This window comes from Rhodnius prolixus, unplaced genomic scaffold (genome assembly GCF_049639745.1).
Source record: "Rhodnius prolixus isolate KJV_2025 unplaced genomic scaffold, Rpr scaffold_6, whole genome shotgun sequence".
Taxonomy (NCBI): domain Eukaryota; kingdom Metazoa; phylum Arthropoda; class Insecta; order Hemiptera; family Reduviidae; genus Rhodnius; species Rhodnius prolixus.
Window position 1 is genome coordinate 2746647 of NW_027411634.1, and position 18745 is coordinate 2765391.

The following is an 18745-nucleotide window of genomic DNA, read 5'->3' on the forward strand; positions in this document are numbered from 1 at the left end:
AACTATTAAATATCTTGAGTAATTGAAAAGAAATTAAACTGAGATTACATCTAGATTTGTTTTCATGAAAATCTCTTTTTATGAAGCTTTATAAAATATGGTCAACATTAAACGAAATTTTATGGAAAAAGTTTTACAACAGTAATGTACATATTTTATGAAAGTAACTTATATTATTTCAATGGCTTTTCCTAATGCAGATTTAGGAAGGCTCTTAGAAGTTTTTTTTTTAAATTATATTTTAGAAAATTAGTTCATCTTTCAAGATGCAATTTAAATCTAACATCTATTGTAAAGTTCTTGTACCCGACCAAAGCCAAATTGCTACTCTCTTGCCGAGAATCTGGGATGATACTAGGGTGGGCATATCTACTTTCTAGCCGTAGTATTCTGCCGTTCCATTAAAAGAAAAAAAGAGATAACATTAAAGGACAGAACATGAAGAATCAGGACATCTGGAATAGTTTAACCACATTGCGTATCTCCTTAACATTTCATATCTTCTTCATTGAACACTGTATCTTCATTGCTCTAACTCGGTTCTTCCTTACCAGCAATTGTAACTATATTTCTCAAATTTTGAACTTTCTTTGCGCTGAGTTTCTCCTTACAAGCAATTATAACATTTCTTAAACAGTGTATGCTCTAACTGGGTTCATCTTTACCAGCAATTATAGCCACATTTCTCAAATTTTGAACTTTCTTTGCGCTGAGTTTCTCCTTACTAGCAAATATAATAATTCTTAAACAGTGTATGTTCTTTGCTCTAACTGGGTTCATCCTAACAAGAAATTATAACTATATATATCTCTCTAACTGGATGTCTCAAAACACTGAATTTTATCTTTACCAACTAGAGATGGCTTCTTTCAAGCAAATTCTAACCAAGTTTCTCGAACACTGCACTTATTTTCACCAATTGGATAATTTCTTACATAATTACTATTTATATAAAAATGATTTTGTCATGAGAGATGTCTCTCTGCAGTGGCTTCAAAATGATTCTAAATTTTAATTATAAATACAAGAAATCTTTCTGCAACTTCTTGGAGGTAAACGTTGGGGAAAACAATGTAAGAACTTCATTGTACACATACTTAACAGGTAATATAGCAGCTAGTTGTTCAAATACAGTACTTATATCTCATTTTGTCACAAAGAAGAGTGCCTAAAGGGACTTTTGTTTCAACTTTATGTCAATATCAGCCTCGTAAACTTCAATTATGTCAAGTCCAGACTACGCTTTGCAAAGGTGGTTGTAATTGCTTGTTAAGAAGGAGGCAGTTAGGGCAAAGAAAATGCAGTGTTTTAGAAATGTTATGCTGTTATATTTTTTCATTGCTCTTTTCTTTCTAATAGTTTTATATTCATCAAGTTATCGAGCAAAATAGCAGCTGAAATAATGCTATTAATTTATGCGAACACAGTTCAGCATTAACCCGATTATAAAACACAACTTTTCAGAATATTTGATGCATAATTATTTTGTAACTACCCTCGCCTCTCCGGGAAATTAATTAATTTAATGAAAAAAAAAGTTACTAATTTTCTTTCGTTTTCCAATTATTAATATTTTTTAAATAGAATGTTTGTCAACAAACCGTTGAAAATATTGTAGACGGGTTTAGTATATTACATTCAGCAACCTGCCCTACTTTGTCTAACCTGGGGAATATGTCCTTGTAACTGGGAAGAAGCTTCTAAACATACTTTTGCTTCAGAAGTATGTTGCTATTCACAGGTCCATTATAATAGTTCAAAACTAGTTTTGGGTTTCCATAGATGCTGATCACTCTTTTGTTTCTGAATTGCGAGAAAGCTTTCGTAAAGGTAACCATTTTCTTTCCAGTATTTCAAAGTCGAGGTTTTTTCGACCTATTCCAAGGATCTGTGCATAAATCGTCTACTAATCCATTTAATAACAGCCTCATAATTAAATTAAGTCACAACTAATTTCTGCTAATAATCTATTGATATATTATGCCTTATTACAAATAATCCTTAAACAATATGAAAGAAGAACTGTTGTTCCTTATTTCAAGGATTAATTATTTCAAATGGGAATGAAACAAACACTTCAAGGAGTTTTTCTCATAAGAAAAGAGGACAGTCGCCTCTTTCTGGGTGTATTAAGAGTACGGACATCTAATTTTATTTCATGGGAAAAAATTAGAAGAAAAATAAATTTAATTTCAATAAATGGAAGTTCTCTTGTCTCCTCTGACTTCAGAAAGTCAAGTTATTAATGGGGAAATTCCAAATTTAGTGATTGTGTTCATTTTTAGAAACTTGTTTTCTATTTTCCAATACTTGGCATTCCAATTATTAGATAATTATAGATTTGGGAAAATAGAAGAAAATGTTAAAAATATATCTCTTTTATTATTCTACAACTATTGCACGACGTTTACTTCTACGCGTTTTTTTATTATTGTTGTGTAAGTCAGAGTATTCTGCCCAATGATCTCTTTATTAGTGATGAAACAACCTGCCCAGGGATTGCAGGTAGTAAGTTCACGGAGGGTGGAGAAGTGGGTGTTGACAATTAGGAACAGTCGTTCTCTTAAAGCCAGCTTAAAATTCTTTCTGTCCAGTCTCAGGAAGGCCCAGATAGAAGTCTAGTACTACATCACAGATGTTCTGAGGATCGACTCCTTTGCCCACCGCCCTGCGTGGTTGAGAAGTATGAGGTTATAGTTCATTTCAATCCACTGCTACGAGACAAGTTCTTACACCGTAGTAAGTCTTGGCTGGCACCAACTGGAGAAGCAGTTATCCAGAGAGTACCACGAGAAAATTTAGTTCATGTTGTACGCGATTTATCGCTTGAGGGAAAAGTCAAATTTCCTTAAGGGGACCTGCCCAGAAGTTAGGATTTCCTTAAGAATTAATGGTCAGAATATTCCTCTCTAAGAACTCTCAACCACAGCCACAGATGTTATCCCATAAAATGAATTAGAAAGGAAAAAAAGGAGGATTTGCCACAATAGCATATATATTTATAGAATAAAGGGGACTTATTTATTCTTCTGTTTAATTGAAACCCGTGGATTAGCCTGCTTCCAGGAAGGGAAAATTCCCGTTACAGCCCAAACTCCCTCAGGATCAGTTTACTGTCACACAAACTGTTACTTTGTCGCTTTAACTTTAATTGTTTTAATGTTTTTAGAAACGTTTTTAACAGTTAAATTGATGGAAGAAAGTAAATAATAGTTAATTATTTATCTTTAAATTTGTTTTATGCATTATTTTCTTGAGTAAAATAGTTACATTATTCGAATTGTAACTGCTTGTAATCTTTAAAATACATTTTCTAATATTTCTCATAGTTCTGTTGGAGAAAGTATTGCTCGTGTATCAGATTTATGAAGATGAGATTTTTTTTTTTCTATTAAAAGCATTTTTAGTGGTGAATGCACTGAGTTATGCTAGGTTTCCTTGGTTGGTTGCTTGCGTGTACAGAATAAATAATACACGGAAAATCTTTAACTTGACAGCTCAAACCTTTCAGTTAATACTGTTATTCCGTTTATAGTTTTACCAGTAGAAGCTGCAACCGTTTTTTTGTTTCGAATATGATACTAGAATTTACTTTCTCTATTTTGGTTCTCGGAACATATGTTCTATTTCAAATCATAAGTACAATAGACCAATGTTTTAGCATTTATTTCTTTTCACCAATGAAGAACAAAACCAAAACGTCAGCAATGGTTATTCTTTGGAACTTGAAAAAAAATTGACACTCATAAAGATTGCTCAAGATATATTCTTTGAGGAGGTTGACTCCAGCGGATCATAGAATCACACATTATTGTTGCGAATTTTATTTGGCACCATCCATTATTCTTTTGAGTAAACTTACACTTGTGTTTATTTCAACTATGTACACGAGCTCTTTCAATAACACCAACGTTTGAGATGACTCCCAGAATAAAAGTCAAAAGGAATTTTTAGATCTGGTGTCTTGGAGGTCGAGCGATTGGGCCTCCACAACTGATCCAACTGCCAGCTTAAAGCCTATCTAATCACTTAGATTCATGCATTCCATTATGCGTTTAGACATCACATCGTTTTGATACCCCTAAATGTAATTTACACCACCTGGAGTAATGTAGCCTTCTAACATATCGTCAGAACATTTATGAAAGACAAATCCCCTTCAACGATTTAGTCTACTCCAAGAATTCTATTCCAGATTAACTGAGTATTGAAAACGCCAAATTGCGTCTGTTGCACAGCATGTGGATTTTTTAAAGACTCTAGATTTTTGTTGAAAGGTAGTTATTGATAGTCATCTCTTGTAAATTGAGCCTCTTCAATCCTCAGACAGTCTGAAGTTTCGATAAACATTTTCGGTAAAAGGGAATGCTAAAACTTAGATCTGTTGTTAATCTTTTAATTGATCGAAATAGAAACTGCGTTCATATAACTTTATTTGTCTATTACCTATGGCAACGAATTCCCAACGTTATCTTTTATTCTTTAATGTTCACCCTATATTTGTTAAGTCAAAGGACATTCATTAAATGTATTGATAAAAATCAAAATTTAATGAAAATTTACTATTCTCTTTTTATGAGCCTCTTCAGCTCACTATCCGATGATAAGACAATATTTTATGATACGAGGAGAACACTGTACTTAGGCTGGCAGTGCACTGAGAAGTCTCCGGGCGCCTTAAATTCAAAAGCTAAATCTTTGTCCTCAAAATTAGTGTTTGAATGCTACCCATCTAAATTGTTGTCTTGCAGCTTTTCTAATAACATAGTCATCATGGGAAATAGCTTAAAATGAGCCGTTCCAAGTTGTATTTTTAATTTAAACTTATATACCTTCATCCATATTAGCTGGATGCTGAGTTTTATGGCTCATATTAGAATTTTTATTTTTCGGAACAAATTTAACAACCCGCATTTCCAAAAAGTGCAGCAATAAAACTAATATAATACATAATTAAAACACATTAAAACTAATATGTCAAGAGAAAGTCTTGCCATATGGCTTTTGAAAGCTTTCATCTGCAATTACGTTGCATATTGGTAAAAGGTCAAAATTTCCATCTATTGCATGCTGCAGTTATATTATTTCCAACAATATTATTGTTCTCATGGTATCCATGAAAAAATTTCATTCTTCTTCATTGTGTAGTTTATCTCAAATTTTTCTTTCCCCATTTTTCGTAATTAGAAATAAAACATAGGTGTTTGTTCATTTAATTTTAATTAATCTTTTTTTTTTTTAATTAACAATTGACTTAATCTTTTTTGAACAGATTTAGTTTAGGGAAATCCCATTGTTTTACAAGTTAATCCTCCGGCCAGTTGAATATTTATAATTCCAGAGGATTTTTTTTTCTTTTTCATTGTTTTGAATCTGGCTTACATAATTTAATGCACAAAAATTGTCCATTCGTAAAATCGTTAATCTGGAGTGAACTAGACTAGCATGAGGGTTTCTAACAATTCTTACGAGTTCTAACTTACCTCTCAGAAATAATAAATACTATTCCCAGTAAAATTATTCAAACCAGAGTTTTTTATCTTATAAATAAATGATTGGGAGTTATTAGGAAAAATCTTTAAACTAAATAGTGGTGAAATATCCATTAATTGGTACATCCGGTTTTCGAATTCTTGTCTTCTAACTCGTAATTTTAGCAACTCTATTGTAATATTAAATACACAGAACCATACATTATTCTTTGTTAGGGGTATTTTTTTAATACACCTTCAGATATTGTTATAAGGGGAGTTAAATTCTCTTGGCTCCAGTTGAAATGTAGGGATAATTGGTGTCTAGGGAGTAAGATTTATTCAATGAGAATTATAACAAGAATTTATTATGCTCACATTTATTGGTTAAACATAAAACGGGTTACATTTAAATAACCTAGGATTATAATTAAACTAAGAAAGCTAACTAACAGTTAAAGCTGAAATAACGAATAGTAAATAAAATAATGGATAAAATATTAGTGAAAGAAGTCTGTATTAAATAAGGGTAAAGGTTTTTAAATAAGAGCCAGGGAAGTTTGAGTAAATCTATCTCTTTTTAAAAGGGCTTTTATCCTTTATTTGCTCCAAATAGGGTGTTGAGGGATAATAACACAGGTACTACGTATGTAATGGACATGTGTTATTACCTGGCGATCCCTTAAAACGCTCCAACTCTTGAAGCACCAGAGTTTTTGGTCATTTTAAAATAATTTAAAAGTGCAAAATTCCTCGGCTCACTTATCACCATACTTTATCACTTTAGAGGGTTGCCAAAACCCACCCTTTGTAGCTAGATATGGCCCTTTATTGAATTTTGCTGTAGAAAAAAGAAAAAGGTTTGAAAGAAAAGTTATAGACCAAGGTGAGTGTATAGTAATATTGTTCACTTTACACGCCACACGTAAGATCAATTAATAAAAATCAATTTTTCTGACTCAGAGGATCTCAAAATGAGGCGAAAAGTCGAAATCGACAATTCGAGATGATCATAATACTTTCTGTACTTAAATAAGAGGAAGTAGAAATCTTTTTCATATCTCATCATTCTCCAGTTCTAACTCATGCTTTCGTCTGGCGTACAATTTTAGAAAAATAATTATTACTGGCCCACTTTCAGCACAATGTTCTGAAATGTGCTTAAAAAGTAAGCCTACCCCGACCACTTAGGAAAGTAATCGAAATTTAGGCCCCACTTTTTTCCCCTACGGCCCGTTTCAACTAATCTCTCTTTCCATTTTGGAGGTACAACATCTTCCTATTTGGGGGTACAACAGTGGGTATTCAATTTAGCCTAGCAGCAAATCCATAAGGAACGGCTGAAGAAGACAGATCCAGCGAATAATTAATCAGCCTTCTCCGAACTCTTGGGCTCGGGGTATCCACCGCTTAACAACAAACTTAACAGCTTGGTTATTGGCCAACCCCGGCGGCCGTGATGAGTCTGATAACTCATCAGCAAGTATTCAATTTTGTGCTTGGTTAATTTTTTTGGCAGCCAGTATCCCAGTAGCTGCTTTTTTTTTTTTAAACAACAAAATTTCCACAACAGCTGCTCAATCTCTTAGCCTCGAATAGCTTATAGAAAAAATACATCGCAGCACTTTTCCTCTCCAGGAGTTGCAGATCTGTCCGAAAATTATTTGGTCATTATTGTTGTCTAGCTTTCATGGTTTAGTAAGTAACTCGTGTACCCTCCCTTTGGTGTACAGGGATCAATTTTAGGGCATGTTAGGGCTAAGTTTGATGAACCGCTTGATGAAAAAAGCTGCATGTTGTCGAAATAAAGTTGGTATTCATTTTTAGAGATGTTCTTTAATAAATTATCATTCACATTGACCATTCTCAGTTATTGTAGCGACACTTTCTTTTTGTAAAGATCTATTATCTTTCCGGTTGAACACAATAATACCCTGCTACCCATGAACTTCGTCTTTAAGGCACCACTCTTCTAAAGGTGACATTTCGTACGTGACCTTAAGATCTCAGTATATATCATTGTCACTCAGGGTAACCAAAAAAAAAACAGAAACAAATGAACTATTGTCTCATTAGAGGAGCTACTCAATGCCAATTTGTATTAATATTTGTTCTGCGCTCCTGTTTTGAATGCAAATTAAAAATAAAAAGTTAATTTGTTCCAAGTCATTTTATTTTTCTCTACAAAAAAAAAAAGACATTGTTAAACATTTCTTTAAAAAAAATTAACTTTCCATATTTTTTCTTTATTATTTTACATAACACTATATGAATCTATTTATATTTACTTAGACTAAATAATAACTATTAAACGAAGCTTACTTTCACCTGCTTAGTCTTCGGTAAATAAAAATAATGGCAGTAATTAAATGTTTTTTAGAGAAAGGCGTTTACTCAGTTCGTTCTTCCACTAACAGAGTGCACCTAGAACGTAAACTTAATTAAAAAAAATAATAAAATTAAATAAATAAATAATAATAATTTCTCTTACTACAATTTTCAAGTTCCAACATGTGTATTTTTCTTTGGAATTTTAAGATATACAATATTTATTTCTAAAGTTTTGCAAAACTAAAAACTGCAGCGATATTATACTTTTAATCAATCTCAGAAAGCCCTAAAACGGGATTTTGATCGTTAAGTTTCAATTGGATGGTATCAAATCAAAATAAAAAGTATCACCTTGCGATTTTAGTTGTTATAATGGTATTTTGAAAGCATACTAACAGTGATCATTGCCCAAAATATGTTCATTTTGATCCCAAGTGATCTCAACTTGGATATTTCTCATTTGATATCGAAATATTTTTTTTTTCATATTTTACCTAGTAAGTTTTTAAAAACTTTCATTTTACTTTAAATGATATTAAAGAAAGTATTGTTATGATGATGGAATTTTTACTAAAAATACTTGATAAGGACCCCTCTCTAGATGAAAAAGAAAGAAAGAAAAACAAAAAAAATGTTATTTTGGAAATATATTTAGGTTTACTATTTATTAAATTGTTGCTTTCAATTTTTGGAAAAATGTCATTGGTAAATAGGATGAAAAAATAATTGCCATTTCAGTCGTGATTCATTTATTCTGCCGAGCTTTCGACCTAGGGACTAGGTCCACCTTCAGGGCTAGTTTACAAAGTAATATTCTACATTACAGGGTTGGTGTGTCTTCTTTCTTGTCTGTTCATCCTATTGAAATTATCAGTCACCAAAAATAATGAACAAGTCATTGGTAAAGCTCATGAGCTTTTGCTTTCCTTCCACAAAGTATAATAATTTTGTAGCTTTACCTGAGCCCTACCTGGGGGGAAAAAAAATTATGGCGATTATTTTATTTACTTTTGTTATTAATATTTGTTTCTCTTTCTAAAAGTATGAAAGAAAGTATTATTATATGATTTTGTTGCCGAACTACAGTTTTATATGCAAATAACTGCGTTTAGATCTTCTAAGTCAGAAAATAGTTTTTTTATAAATATATTTCAGAAAATGTCCGTGTGTTTCTCAAAAATTGTGAATCACTGAAAGTTCGAGCTTAATTTTTGGAATTGGTGCCATCGTATGACGTAATCAGCTTTTGAAAAAAAATCAGCTAACTTGAAGTACCATTTTTTTCTGCTTAGATTTATTTTTTTCATTTTATACGTGATTTTCTTTAAACTTAGTATGCTCATTTTACACTTGTAGATCTGTATTTTTTTCCCCTCAGGAAATGCTTTTTAAGGTAGTACTTAGGGTGAAAAGGGATGAAGCTTCTTTCTGAAGTTACAATACAATTTAGGGATTCAATATGTAAGCACTGTCTAGATCTCCTTGGGTCACCTAAATGAAATACCAAATTTAAATTGTCTTCGATTATTACCAGTTCTTATTTTTAGTATAATTGAAACTCTTAAGCGAAAATCCGTACGTCTTCTTCTGATTAAGAAGAAAATAAATGTAAAAAAAAAACTAGCCAACAGTAATAATTCAGTGTTTACGTTTGTTTTGAACTTATCTGTCAGCAGTTTACGGGGTTGGGATTACAACCATTCTCCCGTTAATAAAAACAAGATTACAAAGAGATAAAAGTAAATATATTCTCAGGGTTGCAATGCTGTTTTCTCTCTTCGTTCTTTGCGCTTTTCTCAGTTGATTAGTTGGAGGCGTGATAAAGGTCCAGGAATGTTGGTGTTGGAGTAACTTGGGAATGGGGAATAATGAGATGTTTCCTTTCTCACCGCTAGATCGTATTGCTGTCCTCTTATTCAGACCTGTCACCTCGGAGTTTCTTTTTATTTTTCTTTCTTCCTTCTTCTCCTACTTCTATTCACACTTCCCACCTTATCGTGTTCGTTAACATTCCCACTTCTTTTTTCTTTATCTACTGTCATTTCTCTTTGGCCTCTTTCTCCCGTTTAGTCACACTTTCCTGCTTTCTTCTTCTCGTCATTTCTTTTCTTGTAATCCACAATTCCTTTCTCCCTTATTCACACTTTCTCTTTAATTAAACCAGAAAAAAAAGGATTCAGCCATTCTTTCAAATCCTTAATCCCATAACTATAAACAACTTCTTTTTATAGCTATTTTTTTTTTTTTTTTTTACTTCCTTTTTGCCGCAGCTGAGGAGGAAGTATTGCAATCATATTTTATAAATGACAGCAGCGGAAGCGAACACTTCTACGAACTACCACAATTCATGAGTTTCTAACATATTTAATTATTCAGAATGCCGTTTTCTTTGAAAAATTATTCATAAATCTATTCATCTACGTGAAGAGGACATGAGTCAGGAGCACCACACGAGCGTCAAAAAATTGAGGCAGACATTGCGGGAGAATGCGTTCGAGGAATGGACTCGGTGCAAGTGGCAGGGTATCGGGGCTCAACACTTTGGGGATGCGCCTAAACTGAATAAATTCCTCTTCGATAAACGAATATTGACAGGTTCGGAGTGGATAAACGCCATAAAATTGAATTCTAACTACGCACCACTTCGTGGTGTTCCTGGTGCCGGTGGACAAATGGTGGGAGAAGTTGGGACCCTCTGCCGCAAGTGTGGCAGGGAGACGGAAACTCCAGCTCATGTGCTGGGAAAATGCCCTTTTAACTCCCTCCTTATCACTCGGCGCCACCATAAGGTCAAGCACGAGCTAATTCGGCTCCTGAGGGAAAAAGGATATACATGCTTTGAGGAAGTTTATTGCATCGACTCAGCGGGATCGACGAGGTATGCTGATATAGTCGCCATTCAAGACCGCGACAGATCGGCCCTAGTCCTCGACCCGACCGTGAGATTCGAGAGCAATGACCCGGACCAGGCGGAGAAGGTGGACTTGGAAAAAAAGGTATATATGAGAGTTGTGTCCCCTTCTTGAAAGAGAGGTTCCATGACTTCGGTGACCGAGAGTTTCGGGTTCGGGGTCTCTGGTTCGGTGCCCGAGGTGTCATCCCTAAGCTGACTTTCAGCTTCCTTCAGGAGCTAGGGATTGATCTGAGGGAATTGGAGGCCTTGGCGGAGTCTATCATTGTGGACTCGATTGGCATTATCCACCACCACATCTACGGGGCATGAGTTTGATTGTTCTGCCCGCTTATTTGTTGGTATTGTATGATTATGATATGTTGTTATTCTGATTTGGATGTTTCTGTTGCTGGTTTGGTTTATTTTATTTTGTTGACATATTGTATTAGTGTTAGGAACGATTTTCGTTTTTTTTTTTTTTTTGCCTGACGAATTGAGGATCTCTCAATGGTGTAGTATTGGTGTTGACTTCTTTCTTTTTTATCCACTTTATATATCTTGATTGACTGATTGGTACGCTGTGTGTCTAGCAACCCGATCTATTTGGGCAGCACCCTTTGTTTTGTTTTACAATCGATTCTCTCTATCTCAATGAGCGAGACCGGTCCCCAGAGACAGCGTAAAGGCTTATTGTAACAATCCCCTAGATGGCCTAAGAAGAAAAATTCCCCTTTCTCACAAAGCTCAGAATCGTCGTTCATTGCGTAAAACGATCTCTTTTGGCCACCTTACGATCAGAGGCAGTCAAATAGGATATGAGAAAACCCGTTCATCTTCTTCCTGGGGCTAAGACTATACACTGAGGTTCAGAGAACCTACCGTGGTCCCAATAAGGAGACCAGTCATCCGATTAACCTGCTCAATCTCAAGAGACTCCTCAGTTCTGAGTTAACACATATCCGGACATGAGTATAATACATAATATATGTTTAAAGAAAATTTACTTACGTCAAGTGCCGTTTGAGAAAAATTCGAGTGAGTTTTTCCACAACATATATTTTTTTTCCAGTCTTTCACGAATCAAAATTGGGAGATATTTTCCAGTATTTGTCTGCCGCACATTTCATTGATGGATCGCAAAAAAAAATACTTGAAACAGTATTGGTATGCGAGAGAACTCTAGGCCTGACCGCAATGACAGGAATCTGGGATAGTATTTCATTTTCCAGGATTTCCTAAATACAGATAAATAAATAAATGGTCTCATGGTTCATTTTAAAAAAAGTAGACGTGGAAGGAAGCATAGAATGCTACATTCCTCGTAATATTTTACATTCTATCAGTGTTGTAAAGAGTTTTGGTAACGTGTCATATTTTTCAAAAAATAAATTTTCATTGTGTACACCATTTCTTTCTCTCTCTTTGAGCTCCCTTTTTACAACTTGATTGTTTTATGCTATTTTTATTTTCACTTACTAAATGAAGGGAAATTACTGCGATCGTGAAGTCCAATGAATACAAAATAAATGTTTTTAGCAAATACTAATACCAAAAAAAGATGTTTACTTTACTGATGTCTTCGCTTTTACACTTCGTAGCACACATATTTATGGTATCCTTGGCTTTTACCAATCATCGTAAATAGATTAACTATCTTTGTTGTACAGATTTTAACTTCACTTTTACTATCATTAACTTACTACACTTTCTGATTGTGGGAGGTTATATAGTGGTTTAACATGTATTAATCAAAACGTTAATGAATCTTAAAATATTTTTTTTGTGAAAATAATGAAATAAAAATCAATGAAAAACAATTATAGTTTTTATGGTTCTATATATTTAGTGCACGTGTAATGATTTTTAGAATTGTAAAGTTGCAGTTGCATTTTATAAGGGGGTGGGGCGCGCCAATTTAAGTGGGAAACACGGAATTATACTTTTATTTCATTTGTAATGCAAATAATTATTTTGTAAATATAATATTGATGAATATGCGATACTAGTCATTTAACAAATGCTTAAATAAGTAAAATCTTAATAAGAAAACTTTAAAACAGTGAAAAACATGCGAGAAACGCTAGTATATTCAAGTGCTTTTTTTTTGTTTTTACTTGTCAGGGGTCCTGCAGTGTACTCAAGGCGCCAATGGCCTCACATGTTGAAGCGCCTTAAATAAAATAAAATGAAACCTGCCTAAAAAATTGAAATCAATTGATTTTTGCCCCGAACATAATTAATAATGTTATCAGATAATTATACCCCAATTTATCTGTGGTAATCCGTATTGGTCTTTTAATAAAAAAAGCGTATGTTTGTGACATGTTTATTGTAAATGCTTTTTCCAAAAGTACATTGAATGAGAATGTAAAGTAGTAGGAGGAGATTTATAAGAGAAGAGCTGTACGCCAATCAGGCTCTCTCTCATGTATTGATAGGTGTATTCAGACATAAAAAGCCTGATGTCTGGTTTGGGCATGTAATTTTCATATATTTCTGTCAAAATGGAACATCTGGGAGACTCATCTCTTTGCTTGAATAAATGTGAGGAATAATATAGGCTCTCTTTTTAGCCTTAGTTTTTATATCTTTATCTCGGTGAGATTTCTCACACAAGTGAGTTTTTTTAAAAAAAATAAATTCGTCTGTCTGTCTGTAATTGACAACTTAAAAACAGACCAACAAAATGGAAAACGAAAAACACTTCATGAAATCCTTGCTTCTAGTTACTATTTTAACCACTTTATTTAAGAGCGGGCCCCTTAGGCGGGAACCATAATAATTTACCTCCTAGGATTTTTCCTGCTAAAATTATTTTTTCGTGGAAAATGTTTCAGATTAAAGTTGAAAATCTTCAATGTAGAGCAATGAGCTTATAAAGTTTAAAGGGAAATGTTAAAAGAAAATAAGTATTGAGAAAAAAATATCTGTTCTTGATACGTTGCACGACTTTCTGTTACTGCTGGATTTGAGTTTACAACTTAAGTTTAACTTTAAGCTGTGTTTCCGTCACTATCTGATGTTACTGGCGTCCGGAGTTTGTTCAGTTTGTTTGCCGGCACCCGGACAGTGTTCTCTCCTTGGATTCAATAGAGATATATTCTATACCAAACTCATTGATCGATCTCCAATGATAGATTTTCCGTTTTTGATGTAATTTGATCACACTCATCGTACTCAATAAAAATCTGGAGAACGCCTACTTCCGGTGAAACTCACAAATGAAAATCTACGTAGTATTTCCTCTAATTAATTAAATAAATAAATCCTAAATAAATAAAACGCCCACACACTAATAATTAATTGTATTGAACATTTGATCTGTTTCAAACGACTTAATTTACGATCCAGCCCCTTAGTACGAGGTCAAAGCTTAGGGCTAACGCTACCCCTTAAACTAAGCACACAAATTACGGATCCTAATAAGATTAGACAGGATCTAAGATAAGATGCTTCTAAGAGCAATTAGTCAGAATTACCCAGTGACACTGCTAATAGATTCTGTTCAACCAATTAGTGTTGGAATGGTTCAACTATAGACAGAACTAAGTTCTCATCTGGAGATCTTTATAGTGAAAGGATTGTACAGGATATTGTTAACGTTAAAAAGTATTTCAACTGGATCAAACTGAAAAGTCAAGGTTCGAGTCTCTTTAACTTATAACAAGTAAATGTTAACTCTTTTTGGTAAAGGTTGAATCCGTTCTTCCAGTAAATGTCAGCGCTAGTAGTGCTGATAAAAAGGGCAAACGAAAATCGCCCTTTTGTTTCTCCTTACTGCATTTATTAGGTCGTGATATTGCTTTTAATATAGCAGTCTTGGAAGGACTAAATATCAAAAAAATTACTAATGAGTAGGACATAGCCATTAGGGAAAGGGAGAATTAGGGCTAATTACGAGGTCTGTAAATTAAGTAATGAGACTGATTTTTTTAAAAAAAATTTCATTCAAAAAGAATTACAATTCTATATTGTCACCTTCAAAATAACTTCCTTCTGAAGCCACACAGCGCTGGAGACGTTTCTTCCACTCCTCATAGCAGTGCTCGAACTCCGATACTGGAATAGCCGTCAGTTGGTCGGTAACAGCCGTTTGAATGTTTACGACTGTCCCAAAATGAGTTCCCTTGAGGTGATTTTTTAACTTTGGTAAGAGAAAAAAGTTACAAGGACTCAAGTCAGGCGAATAAGGAGGCTGAGGAGCCACAGGAATGTTTTTACTGGCCAAAAACTCTGGTTTATTGAAATTGCTATGTGATAAGGAGCATGCTGATTAGTTCCTTGCCTCTGATGGTGAATGAAAGTCCAAATCCGATCTGAGATGCAATAAACATGCGTGCTGTATGACCTCTGTCCACATTTTCATCTAAATAACGTTTTCTTTTCGCTCAGTTACGTTAACAAGTTTCTTTTTAAATGCAAAAAATTAAATTATGCAGTTTAAAAGAAATATTTAACAGCAAGACATGTTATGCCTTAAATGCAATAAGAAACGGTTATCCCCTCGTATTAACCTTTAATACAAATTCCCTCTTTTTCTTCCTGAATACATAAATTTCCTTTTCTATTTTCACCAAACCGTGAGCCTTTATAACTAATTTGAAAATTACATAAGAGAGCTTTCCCGTTGAAAAAAAAAACACATGAAAAATACAAACAAAAATTCAATTTTCTAACCTTTCCGTTATTATCCCATATATGTAGCACTTTTGAGCAGCATTTCGAACTGAATAACCTTTATTATAACCAGCACCATTTAATGAAGAAAATTTCGAATTACTTGTATTTCCTGTTTTATAAAGTGGCATTTAATTGATTTTCTTCGCACAGAATTCCGGCTATGCACTTAATGAAATTTAATATTATAGAAGTGGAAGGTTATAAGACCACTGTCAGTTCCAAGCTCTGTCCAATACAACAGTGTTGCCATATATTTTAGACCACATAAATGCTAGAGCTCTCAACACTTGATATTCTATGACGTTCAAATGAGAAAACCTGAGGAAAATTCAATATGATAAACACGATTTTCTATTTACTATTTATGTAATTAAATTTATGAAAATTGAAATTAAAAATTTTGAATAAAAAAAAATCATTGAGTTGCTTTTTTTTTATTATTGCAGATTTGTGCAATAATTATAACTTTTCTTTTAAACAGTTTTCCTGTGGGGAAATTCTTTTAAGTGCACATATAGGAAATAGCTTTCTTCTTGAGTATCATTTCAGTACAATGTACTATCTTATGCCACCTTTAGATAGAACTGGTCCGGCCAGGGTTGATGGTCGAAAACTGCACACGGAAAAGGCGTAATGTGGTAGGAAAATCTGATATCCAGCTTGGATGCTAGCGGAAAATTCCTCTGCAAAATTTTTTATCAAAATCGGTGAACCGAAAGTTGTCTTTTTTTTCTGAGTAGAGTTTTGTTTTTAGTATTTTGAGATTTTTTCTCGTACAATTTTCTTTCTAACTTCGTATTGTGATTACGAACAATTTTTCCCGGAAGTTCCAATAAAGGGTACTTCTGAGAGAGAGGGGATGGGTAGATTTCCTCTACAGAGACCATTATTTCCGTTAAGTCACGCTACTATCTCTTGGGTACTGTTCAATATGATTGTTAAAATCGACTTTGTAGAAAATTTCTCCACCGGAAGTGACTCTTTGTTTAATGGATAAACTTACTTCACTTACTTCCTTCAAAATGGCTCCTAAGCTAATCCGTATTCTTCGTATTTATTAATAAGTAACTTTTACTTGTTATTTTTCTAGAAAAAAAAAATTGTTTTAAGATAGTTCTCGAGAAGAACTGAAGATGGCGTTCTCTGTAAGTTGTTAACAACCAACACAATATTAGCGTGAAATAAATGTTGTACAAATATTCCATGTTGAAAGAACGTTTGTTGGGTAAGAACTTTATGAGAATAAATGGTGAACATAAAGAGTTCTGCAAAGGGTTCAAACTTTCAAGTTCTTTAGAAACATGTCTAGAATAAATATATATAATTAATAATTGTAATCAACAAAATTCCTAAACTGCTTCTTCAATTATTGTCTGCAGCAAATTTTAAACTAAAACAATGCTGCTTAGATAATTACTTTACTTATTGTGTAAATATTCTCGTAGTAACTTCAAATGACAAACTTAAATAATGATGTCATCACTAGACGTCGGTATTTGTTTTTGACGTAATATTTGTTGTAATTTTTTTGGTGTCACAGCCATTGTGATTTCTACATTCAAATCTTTCATTATTTTAATTGGGTAAAAGTTTTTCTTTTAATGGTGGAAATTAAATTTCTAAGAACTATTAATTAATAAAGTTTTATATCTTTTAATTTCTTAATTAGTTTTGTTTTAATGAAATTTTCTTTAATTTTGTTTAGTAATTAACAATAGATTAGTGGGGGTTTCCCCACTTCTTTTTATTTTCTTTTACACCATTAGTTTTGCGAAAAAGTATTTATGATTGTGTTGACATTGACGGAAGTTGAGTTTTAATAAGATATATCCGTTTTGAGATTCTCAAAAAAAGTCTCCAAAAAATTGGTTTTAAATTGTTTGTCTGTCGGTTTGTTAGATCAACGTATTTTTTTAATAAATCTATCCATTTAACCAGTTAACAGTTTATGACGGAAGATATTCGTCATGAAGAAAAGTGTAAAATTTGGTGCTATGACACTCGTCATGCGATTTCAGTAGTGACCATCGGCAGTTAATTTTACAGTTTTAGTTAAAACTAAAATATATTCGTAAACTGCAAGAAGTTTGGAATATTTTGAGGCAATGTCGAAATAAAAAGAACTAATGGAATAGATATAGTATGAATTAGTCTTCGTAAATGTATCCTTGTCTTTTATTAGTCATCACTGAATCAAATAACGAATTCATATATTGTGTTAGACTAGACTATGACAGTAAGTGGCACGCCTGGTAATAAAAAACGGGATTGGGATCCTTTTGTTCCCTTTTTACCTGTATTCAAGAGGCAGAGCTTTTGGCTCATGTGCGCGGTTCAAGATTTAGGGATCATCCAAATTGCTGAGTCGTGGGCTACTAACCTGCCAAGATATTTTCCTGCATAATTGTTGGTATTTTATCATCTGTGATCAGGGATTCATTTGCATAAATACCAGGTCTGTAATGTTGCCATCTACTCGGGATAATTTCAGCATTGTGCATTCTTTGTAATTTTGTATTTATGCAAGGAGAGTATTGAGTGAGCTGTTTACATAGTGGCACCAGATTTTTCCAAGTTTTTGTGATTCTTTGTCGGATTTCCTCCATAACACTTTATCATTTGAATGCGTTTTTGAGATAATAAGGTAATTTAGAAAAAATATTTTTGTCCGATCGAAGAAAGTAAATCAGTGTGTAGCAAGCTGTTCCCAGAACAACAACAATAGTATATTCGAGAGCAACGAAATTTATTTTTGACGTTTTTGGTTTCAATTTATGTTAATATAAATAAATGAATGAATGTACATGAAATAAATAACGAAAAAAAAAAATATAAAAGTCATTTCATAGCAATGACCAATTTCACATCAAACATACTCTAGGTTTGACGAATATATTCGTCATCGCTTATTTTTGGACGATGCACGAAGGGGACACATTTTCCAACAAGGTGGAAACAGTTAACTGGTTAATAAAATAGTATTTTTGATTAAGAAATTTCCCAGAAAACCTAGAATTTATCCAATTTAACTCTCCTAAATTGAGTACGTAAAAAAAGTCTGCTCAGTAAATTGAACTAAAATGGAACCTTAGAGAAAGGTATGACAGATCAATGTTAGAAGTACCCCTAATAGAATTTCCCTAGATTGGACGTTCCCCCCTTCATTCCTTCGAAAAAAAGAAGTGATTTTTCGAAAATTCTTTTGTATAAGTTTATGTGTTCGTTATGTACACAAAAAGCGCTGTAATCTGACGTCAAACTCAGATACTAACTAAGGGTTTTAACAGTGTAAGGTTATGTTCAAAATCGGTCAGCTGGTATAAATAAAAACCAATCAAAAATTCTATACCATATTTGTCCCACAGATTTC

General features: G+C 33.3%; 1 protein-coding gene and 1 long non-coding RNA gene across 4 annotated transcripts in view; one reads left to right on the forward strand and one right to left on the reverse strand.

Moving 5' to 3' along the window:
• Positions 1-18745, forward strand: part of LOC141460840 (uncharacterized) — a 160823-nt gene that overhangs the window by 89266 nt on the left and 52812 nt on the right. The gene's annotated exons all lie outside the window — the stretch shown is intronic.
• On the reverse strand, positions 5827-12550 carry LOC141460634 (uncharacterized). The gene is made up of 4 exons (XR_012462263.1): positions 12262-12550; positions 11704-11930; positions 7794-7895; positions 5827-7652 (listed from the first exon to the last, which is right to left on the reverse strand). It is a non-coding gene; the product is annotated as an uncharacterized lncRNA (long non-coding RNA).